We start from the raw sequence: 10,932 nt of genomic DNA, 5'->3' as shown, positions 1-10,932 counted from the left end.
AAATAATATGCACAAAATGTTTAAAGGACTATAAGTACATAAAGGATTCATTTTTTAAAAAAATATATTTTCTCTTGACTTCTAACATATACATTGTTTATCAAACATGGTTGTTCTATTAATGGAAACTATGCATTTCAAAGTTTGTGTAAATTACTTTTTTGGATTACTACTGTAATATAAGTTCATGGTGGGGCAAAAAAGTGAAACTTAAATTTGAACGTGAAGAGTAAATGCTATTTAATGGAGTCAGTGTCAAAGAAAAGTGTTGCAAACAGAGGGAACAACATGGGGGAGACAAGAGGTGAGAGAGCATGAGACTCCTGGGAGACTTTAAGAAATTCAGTGCTGCCGGATGGTTGGAGAGGAAGCAGGAAGTGATGTCAGGTGGCAATGGTGACACAGGTAGAAATAATTATTCTTGATTTCCTCATTAACTTTATACCAGAGTTCACCATAATTTTGCCTCATTATGGAAAATACACGGGAATAAGGCAATTTTTTGAGGCAGAATGACAAAATAAGCATCCACGGCAGCAAAATATAATAAAGAAAATGTGTTGGTTTTTTGTTTGTTTGTTTGTTTCATATGTGGTCTAAGGGAGCATGAAGAATCAATCATGAAGCCCAGGCTTAGTTTCGTTTTATTTTATTTTGTGGGGGCAGTAGTGTAGACTGCCATGACATTTACTACGATAGAATACAGAGGGAAAAAAAATGTTCTATTAACAGTCTTTCAGGGACAAATAACTGGTTTGGGAGATTTTTGGTATAAATTATCTCTAATAAAACAAATTAGCAATGTACAAAAGGAAATAACTACCATTTTCCGATTAAATGAACCAGGGCTCCTTAGAGAAATGGCAGATTCTGGTACTAAGGCAATAAAATAAAATAAAAGAGTATCATACATATAGTGCTAGAAAGTAAGAAAAAACTCAAAACAAACAAACAAAAGAGAACGAGGTTATGTCAAAGTGACACAGGAAGCAATTTAAAAGAGCTTTCAATGGCCAAAACTAGAATAACTTTAAAAATAAAATAAGCAAGATAATATTGAATTATAACTCAAAATATAAAATAAATATACAGGAATACATATTTATATGGCCGAATTATTGATTAAATGAATAAATGAAAGATAAGGTCAAGTTTTCCTCACAGAAGAGTCCCAAATGATATTTATAAATACTCCCTTAAATAGAACCCAGAAATAGGTCCATATAGATACAGTCAATTGATCACTGACAATGGAACAAAAACAATACAATGAAAAAAGATGAATCTTTTTAACAAATGGTTCTAGAACAACTGGACTTCCACATGTGAAAAAGAAAAAAGAATCTAGATACGGACCTTACATTCTTCCCCAAATTAACTGAAAATAGATCACAGAGCTAAATGCAAAATGCAAAATTATAAAACTCCTAGAAGAGCTTTGAGGTAGAAATGGCATCTTATCCCTGACTGGCAATGGGGAGAACATTCATTAAGCTCCGAGATGACTAGATCACCTTTGGAATATTGAAATTTTTATTAAGGGTGAAACAAATCACATTTAGGTCCTATTTGACTTTAATCTAAAGTTAAATATATACACATAAGATTGCTGGTGGCAAGATGTTAATTTCAAAACACTGTACAGTATTTTAATTACTTGATGGAGCAGTTTCTTCCAGCATTGAAAGATCAAATGAGGGGTTGTGCACTCGAGTTGGTGGGTGCCATGCTGTCACCTGATGCAGAGCAAATTCTGTGGTACCTGTTCGAGATGGAGGAGCTTGTGGAGGAGGTGCTGGTGGACAAGCAGCAGGTTGTGGATGTGGATGCCAAAAGGAATAAAAACCCAGAAGGCCTCAGAGCCCTGGAGAATGGGCTCAGCCTCTCTGAAGATGTGGTTTGCTTCAGGAACATGTTTGTCAAGATGCCTTACCCTCAGGTGAAGGAAATGATTAAGAAAAATCAGGATCATCTGGATAAAGATATAGAAATAATCCCAAAACAATGAGGCCTAAGGCAAACCAGAGCCGAAGAGTTTTAACTTGAACCCCTTCAATCAGGATGAGCTTAAAGGTCTCAAGTTCTTCTTGAAAGGATGAGAGACACAAGAATCAAGATGGGGCACCAGTGACCAGCTCCTCTGCCTGGGGTCATGGAGGACCTAAGACCCTCCAACCCTGACGCCTGTAAGGGCAGGCTCTCCTGCAAGGGGTCAGGTGTAAAGAATCTGGCCATAGCTCCTGTATGAAGCCTCTTTGTCTGAAGTACTTGGGTGCTCTTTGATGGCAGGAGGGAACACTCAACCTGTCGGTGGCTGCTGGACCTCACCACCAGGGCTCAGTGGACATAAGATCTATTGACAGGCCCTGGCAGTCACCAGTGGGTGGGTGTGGCAGTGGCTGCAGGGTGTGAGAATGACTGCAACAGGTACTTCTCAATAATGACCTGCTGTTCACATGGCCCCTGAGCAGGGAGGAAGGGAGAGGGACAATGGAAGCTTTGTTTAGAAAGGGGAGAGACAATTTCAGGCAAGTGTAATGGAATTGGAATAAAGCAGAGGCTCACGGGTGGTTTCTGAGTAAAGGACAGAATCGTGGTACTTTGTGGTTCACCACAGCCTTCCATGGGCAGACACACACAATTCTCCCCACTGCCTCCATTTTTGCCCCTTTTCTTCCTGCTTTATTCCAAGAGTAGATGCTGCTTATCAGCCCTCTGTGGCCGCTCTTTGGTCAGGAGGGTGTTGCAGAGTCCTGCACCAGGGATGAGTGAGCGGGTGTGCTGCCCCTGAGCATACAACACGTGTCAAGAATGCCACCCCACCACCTCTAAAAACAGGGCCTGGCCAGCTCTGGCTGCTCAGAGTACCTTCTGCCTTTAGTGGTCTGAGGTCCCAGTGTGAATGTGCTGTCAGGACAAAAAAAAAAAAAAAAAAGAAAAAGAAAAAGAAAAAGAAAAAGAAAAGTCAAATACACATGGAAATACTTCTTCAACTTTGATTATAAAAGTAATATAAATATATATCTAATACTTCATGTCATATTTTGTCTTTCTATTTAAAACCTACTATTAAACTAAGTTTGTTTTGTGATTTTTGTATCTCTGTAAATGATAATAGCCTTTCTACTCTGATAAATTATTCTCTATTAATATAAATAACATGAAACTTTTCTTGTTTTTTATGGTTTTAATCTATCTAAACTTCAAAAATCTTCTATCAACAGTTAGCCTACTATTTATATAGAATTACAGAGTTATGTTTTATCTTGAAGTCATGCCATGTGACCTAAAGTAGAACAGGAAGCATACTGATAGTCATGTTTTTAAAATGGGCAAGTGCCTACAAGTTGTGATACTTACAAATGCTGGGATAAACCTTACCTGAAGCCAGATCCAGGTTATGCTGGATTTAGTAATTTAACAACTGTTATTTAAATGTGATTAATTTTTCACTTTAGGGTTTCTCAGGTATACATATGTATGTGTACCTGTATGTGTGTGTCTGTGTGTGTGTGTGATTATATTTGTGTAAGCAACTGAAAATAAATATTGAAACATTTAGACTGTAAGATCCATATAAAGGCTATGACCAATAACATTTTTCTGATGACCTTTCTGCAGTTATGTTTTAGCACATTTCATGATTGTTACATATGTTAGTTATTGCTGTATAAAAATTACCTCAAATAGTGGCTTAAAACAATATATATTATTTCCTTAAAGTTTGCATGGGTCGGGAGTCTGGGCATAGCTTAAGTGCATCCTTATGTTGATCTCAAAAGGCTGCAATAAAGGTGGCCAGGACTGCATTCTCCTCTGGAGCTTGAGGTTCTCTTCCAAAACCATGCAAGTTGTTTGCAGAATTCAATTCCTTGTATTTGTGAGATTGATGATCACAGTTCCTAGCCTTCTGCATAGGTAGTTCAGAAAATGACTGTTTCTTCTTCAAGACCAGCAGGCAAGACTGTTTCTTCTTCAAGACCAGCAGGCAAGAAGCCCTACTGCTTCATCTCTTCTTTCAGGGAATGTCTGGTTCTTCTTTTAAGAGGCTTATTTGGTTATGTCAGGTCCTCCCAGGATGATCTTCCTTTTGATTAGAAACCTTATGTCTGCAAAATTCCTTTACTTTGCCATATTCTTGGTTAAAAGCAAAGTAACGTTTCTGTCTGCAAACAAAGAGAGAAGCTTATGCACAGAATTAGATACTAAGGGTGGGGATCATGAAGACCATCTTAGAATTCTGCCTACGACAACTGTCATGCAAAACAAGGGTGCTCACTTTGCTGGTCTACTGTGTATGGTAGGGTAGAAATAACTGAACACTAGTTTCTCCTAAAATAAAATATAATCTCTAAATTCACAATACTTTTTTCCTTTTTTAAATTTTCTATTCCCATTATAGGATTAATTGTACCTTAGAAAAGCACTGCTGAATTAAACTGCATAATTTATTGGTTTGTAGTTGTAGTTGTACTACTCTATACTGATTATTGAATAAATGCTCCAGGTTCCCTTTTCATAATCTAAATGTTACTTGCCATTTTCTTCATACAATAAACTGAGAAATATAAGAAGAAAAAAATGCCTCATTTGAAAGTCTAAGAATGTTTACTAATATTTAGGTTAGTAAATATTAACCTAGGTTTCTTAACATCAATGTTGGTCCTAATTAGATATGGCACTGGGAAACAAAATAAGTAACCTTTAAACTTAAGAGTATAAGGATACTGTAAAAGTTACTCTCTTTTTAAAAGTATAGGCACTTTAAACTTCAATTTCAAATATACAGAGCAGAAACAAAAGCTGCACCCAAGTAACTGTCCTCTGAAACATTAGGAACATTTCCTACTTCAATGCAAAACCTTAGCTTTAGGAGATTTTCTTCTGTGTATTTACAACACTTCTCCCTCGAACGCATAGTTGAGAACATGGACTAACTGCATTTTTTTGTTTTGTTTTGTGTTCATGTGCAGATAAATAATTCATTGCAGCTACTACAATTCCTCTGAAAGTCCCTAGACGTTATATAACAGTGCAAGTATGATATAAAATATAAAAGACAGTAAGTCATGAATATTGTTACTTTTACAACCTACTGGATCTCCTTATCTGTGCCTTACTTTACACAGCTGAGCACTATGACCTATCTCCATGGTTCATTTATAGCTCTAGAAAGTGGCTGCTTTTTGAAGTTATTCTGAAACAAAAAATGCTGTTTTTCTTACTTTAAGAAAACTTTATTTTTATATTTTTCCTTTTCTGATTTTTAAAATAATAAAATATGGCTGTTCTTGAGTATTTATTGTTCCTCAATCTATCTTGGTTGCTGCCAATTTGTTTATAGTGACACCATTTCTCTCACTATTCCATAATTTTCCAGAGAGAGAGGAGACATATATATGTACATACAAAATATACATATTCAGAAAAATATGTATATTTTCCCCCCAATTTTTAGTGTTGCTTTTTTTCACCTAAGGCAATCTTATGCAATAGAATTTAATTTTTAAATTATTTTTCTAGTGGAGGACATGTTATTGTTACAAAATACTGAATTTGATTAATATTAGTGGTACACTGAAAAATAGATTTAAATTGAACAGAATCAATGCCCTAAAGACTGAAATATGTCTTAGTATCTAGAACATTAAGAAACATGTTCACCGGCATTGCATATAATTGAAGACATCGGTGTCTTTTTATTCAACGTAGAAATTATTATATTTTCCCTTGTATTTCTTCATTTCATTTAGTCCTACTTTAGGCAAAAATAAAAGCACACTGTGAAAACACTTTAAAACATATAGCATTGTTATGGGTTGAACTGTGTCCCGTCAAATTCATATACTGAAGTCCTAACTCCTTAGTACCTCACAATGGTACTTAGAGTCTTTATAGAGATTATCAAGTTAAAATAAGGTCATTAAGGTGTCCCCTTATCCAATATGATTGATATCTATTTAAAAGGAAAATTTGGACACTGAGATGTATACAGAAAAAAAACGTGAAGACACTGAGAGAAGACATCCATGTATAAGGCAAAAAAACAGTCGCTTAACAGATCCTTCCCTCACAGCCCTCAGAAGAAACTGACCCGGCTTTTACCTTTTCTCTGGCTCCTAATCTTCAGAACTATGAAAAACTACATTTCTCTTGGTTAAGTCACTCAAGTTGTGGAACTTTGCTAAAGCAGCTCTAACAAACTAATACAAGTTCTTTAAATTTGTATTATCTTGTGCTTATTAATATCATCTGGTTATTCATGGTAATAGTAACTTTTGAAATCAACAGCTCCAGGAGACCACACCAGCATTGTCCAATGAGTCATAGTCCTCCCTTCTACCTGGATTATTACTTATTGATCATGTCCTACACTCCGTTTGCCCTCACGGGCTTTGATTCCTTAATGTAGAAATTGTATACATAGCTTAGTGATTCAGAGATTTGGGGCCAGACTTTCAGAGTTGAAATACTGACTACTTTATTTGCTAGCTATGAGTTTTTATGCAATTTACTTTGTCTATATACTTGACTAGCTGCAAAATTTGTGAAGCCTACTGTGAAAGGATAATGTGGGTTACCTCATAAGAAATGCAGGAAAAAGTGCTATTAAATGTAACTAAAAAATAAACAGTTTTTAAAAAGTTATTAATTGCAAAATGTAATGGATAATCGTGATACATGAATAAAAACATAAATTTACAAATGAAAAACATTTTGTCATAAATTGATGTAATACAACAAATAGTGAAAGATAAAATATTGAAAAACAGATTTAAATTGAACAAAATCAAAGTTTTAAAGATTGAGATTTGTCTTGGTATCTAGGGACATCAGGGAACATATTCACTCACCAGGATTCTGTATTATCAAAAATGTCAATATGTTTTAATACTTTATTAATGTGGCATCTTGATTAATCATAAGATTTTTCTGGATCACTACTGCAAATTTGTTTATTAAGTCATCAAAACTTATACTTCAATGTTCTAAAAATATATGTGAAAGTGACATAAATTGCTCTTGAGAAATGCAAGGCTACAAATAATTTTCTATTTTGAGAAAAATATTTTTGGTAAACTACTAAAGCTGTGTATTTATGACCTAATACAAATAAATTTTATGTATTCTGAGTTTAATTTCAAATTTAAACTTATACAATATTATTTTAACACTTCTTCAGACATTCCTTGTAACTTGCAGAATCAATTTAAGAAACTAAAAATTGATTCATTTTATATATATATATATAATTCAAAATACCTGGTAATGCATTTTATCTTTGTATCTTCAATTAGGAGAGAAAATTTAATTTTAGAGTTGCTTTTATTATTAATTTTAAAGTTATCTTTATTCCAAAAAGACAGTGGACATGCAAACTATTTTTCCTTTAGCAGAGTGTGAGAGGAAAAAGCAGCTGACAAACATACTAAGAAGAAAACATCTGAAATTTTAATGAATTTTTAAAGATTAAATGTAGGTTGTCCTGAGAATTTAGTTTATCTGAAGATTCATATGGAAATCATGTTCTTTTCTGTTCACTATGATGATCTTTAAATTTAATTTTTATTTTTAAGACTGTTGATATCTGCTTTCCAGTATTGCAGCAGTTTTCAAAACTGGATATTCTGAACACTTTGAAGAATTCTAGACACTTCCCGGTATGTTTTATGGCAACGTTTATGTGTAAGTTTTAGTTTTTAATTATTTGCTGATACAGTATACTGCCTGTGCATTAACAGTTCTTGTCCAGCCCTCAGTTTAGAGAGTTATTATTTGTGCACAAGCCACAAGGATGGGCTCTGGGGATGGAAGGTCCAGCCATAGTCTCTCCATGGGGCCTAGTGCTGCTAATACATGGAGCCTCGCTTCTCTCTTGTGGCCAGAACCACTACTGCTACCTCTACTGCGTCTCACCATGGCTCCTAATCTGGACCCAGGTGCCAACTGGTTTTCTTGGGACCCCAGAATACCCGCTGAACTGCCCTGAAGCCTATACCTGTGTGTTGGGGCACCAGGCCAATTGCGTAAAGCCTAAGGCTCAAAATTCTGAGCCTGCACTTGCAGGGACACCCTGAGGCCAATCTCCACTGCTTACTGGCATGCTCTGTATCTCATAGACTTTGCTTGTAATTCAAAAATAAAAGTATTAGGAATTTCTAGGTGGCAATAGCAGATCCTTTTTAAAAAATGTATTGTTGATATTTCTTCTTTTAAAACTCATACTTTAAGTTTGGGGTACAAGTGCAGCTTTGCTACATAGGTAAATTTGTGTTGTGGGAGTTTAAGTGTGGGGCCCTTCTCAGAGTAACAGAATGATAATGCCTACTTTATAAAGTTGGTGATGATACTAAATGAGATAGTTAAAGGGGTGGCCTGCCCCTCCATACCTGTGGGCGTTTCTCGTTAGGTGGAATGAGATACTTGAGAAAAGAAATGAGACACAGAGACAAAGTATAGAGAAAGAAAAAGTGGTCCGGGGACCGGCGCTCAGCATACAGAGGACCCGCGCCGGCACGGGTCTCTGAGTTCCCTCAGTATTTGTTGATCATTATTTTTACCATCTTAGAAAAAGGGAAGTGGCAGGATAATAGGATCATCTTAGGGAGAAGGTCAGCAGTAAGACATATGAATAAAGATCTCTGTGACATGAATAAGTTTAAGGAAAAGTGCTGTGCCTTGATATGCATATGCAAACATCTCTATAAACCTTTTTAGTGCATAAAGAGCAGAATTGTGCTAGCATGTCCCACCTTCAGCCCTAAGGCGGTTTTCTCCTTTCTCAGTAAACAGAACATACAATCGGGTTTTACACCGAGATGTTCCATTGCCCAGGGACAGGCAGGAGACAGATGCTTTTCTCTATCTCAACTGCCAAGAGGCCTTCTTTCCTCTTATACTAGTCCTCCTCAGCACAGACCCTTCACAGGTGTCAGGCTGGGGGACGATCAGGTCTTTCCCTTCCCACGAGGCCATATTTCAGACTATCACATGGGGAGAAACCTTGGACAATACCTAGCTTTCCCAGGCAGAGGTCCCTGCGACCTTTGGCAGTGTACGTGTCCCTGGGTACAAAAAAAAAAAAAAAAAAAGAGAATGGTGATGACTTTTAACCAGCATACTGCCTTCAGGCACTTGTTTAACAAAGCACACCCTGCACAGCCCAAAATCCATTAAACCTTGAGTCACCACAGCACATGTCTCTTACAAGGACAGGGTTGGGGGTAGGGTCACAGATTAACAGCATCTCAAATACAGAACAAAATGGAGTCTCTTATGTCTACTTCTTTCTATATAGATACAGTAACAGTCTGATCTCTCTTTTTTTTCCCTACATTTCCCCCTTTTCTTTTCAACAAAACCACCATTGTCATCATGGCTCGTTCTCGATGGTCACTGTCTCTTTGGAACTGTTGGGTATACCTGCAGACTAACAGCAGACAGAACAGGCACGCAAGGATTAATATGAAATTTACAATAGTAGTACTTTAAATGGTCTTAACCGAAGTGACAGGGTTAAGATTGGTGAGGCCATCAGCAACTCCTGCCATTGCCTCAGTTTCTGGTACCAACACAGAGATCACATACTTCACAAAGTAATAAATATCACAAAGCAAGTGGAAGCAGGATGAGATCACAGGATGGCATTAAAATTAAAATTAAAATTAAAATTGCTAATGAAATTTCAGGCTCGCATTGTCTTTGATAACATCTTAGCAGGAAACGGGGTTTGAGAGCAGGAATTTCCTCATCCTAATAAGCCTGGGAGCACTACATGAGACCGGGGCTTATTTCATCCCTTCGGCTTCGACTGTAAAAGGCGGCACGCTTCCAAGGGGGTCGTTTATAGGCCTACCCTCAGAGTGCATTCTCTTTCTCAGGGATGTTCCTTGCTGAGAAAAATAATTCAGCGATATTTCTCCTATTTGCATTTAAAAAGAGGAGAAATATGGCTCTGTTCCATCCGGCTCACCGGCAGCCAGTTCCGGGTTACCTCCCTTGTTCCCTGAACATCGCTGTTATCCTGTTCTTTTTTCAAGATACCCAGATTTCATATTGTTCGAACACACATGCTCTACAAACAATTTGTGCAGTTAACGCAATCATCACAGGGTCCTGAGGTGACATATATCCTCCTCAGCTTACAAAGAAGATGATGGGATTAAGAGATTAAAGTAAAGACAGACATAGGAAATTATAAAAGTATTAATTTGGGAGAACTAATAAATGTCCATGAAATCATCACATTTTATGTTTTTCTGCTGTGGCTTCAGCCAGTCCCTCTGTTCAAGGTCCCTGACTTCCCGCAACATCCTCTCTCCCTTTCCTTCTATATAAATGTGCCGTGGCGATGAAGGATTGTTCCTTCTCTCGATTTTGACGCAGGATTCTTTGACTGGTCCGGCACACTAAAAACAAGCCGATTAAACAGAGACACATAATTCCAAAATTTACTGCAGTAGAGTTCCCAATAGACTTAATCCAAGTCATGGGGTTTAATCCATAAAGATTTTTTGCCACTTGATCTAACGCCTCAGCTCCAGGCACAATATTTAAGTGACTTTGACAGACTTCAAAAATTTGTTCTTTTAATTTAGAAATGTCTAAAGTGAGATTATCTTCTCTTCCCTGTAGATGGCATCTAACCATGTCCCAGTGATGTTCAGACTCATTATAAACTCGGGGTGTAATACAAAAATCTGACGTATTCCAGTCACACTGTAACTGGAAACGATGTTCCAAGCTCATGAGTCTATCTCCCATCCAAATGACAGTTTGTCTAAGATCATTAATTTGATTTGCCAATTTCTGATTGACATCAGATTGTGAATTCCATAATCTTGTGGAATTCTTTTGCCAATTGTCAACAAAGCTTACTGTCTGAACAGAAGAGTGCAATGCAACTCCTGCCACAGCGGCTGTAGCTGTGAC

General features: G+C 36.9%; 1 pseudogene; it reads left to right on the top strand.

Moving 5' to 3' along the window:
• The first annotated feature begins 1,726 nt into the window (after window positions 1-1,726).
• LOC117091003 lies at window positions 1,727-2,099 on the top strand (annotated as a pseudogene).
• The last annotated feature ends 8,833 nt before the right edge of the window (window positions 2,100-10,932 follow it).

Source organism: Trachypithecus francoisi, unplaced genomic scaffold, assembly GCF_009764315.1.
Source record: "Trachypithecus francoisi isolate TF-2019V2 unplaced genomic scaffold, Tfra_2.0 Lachesis_group11, whole genome shotgun sequence".
In the NCBI taxonomy this organism is placed as follows: domain Eukaryota; kingdom Metazoa; phylum Chordata; class Mammalia; order Primates; family Cercopithecidae; genus Trachypithecus; species Trachypithecus francoisi.
This window is presented reverse-complemented; position numbering and strand designations above follow the sequence as displayed.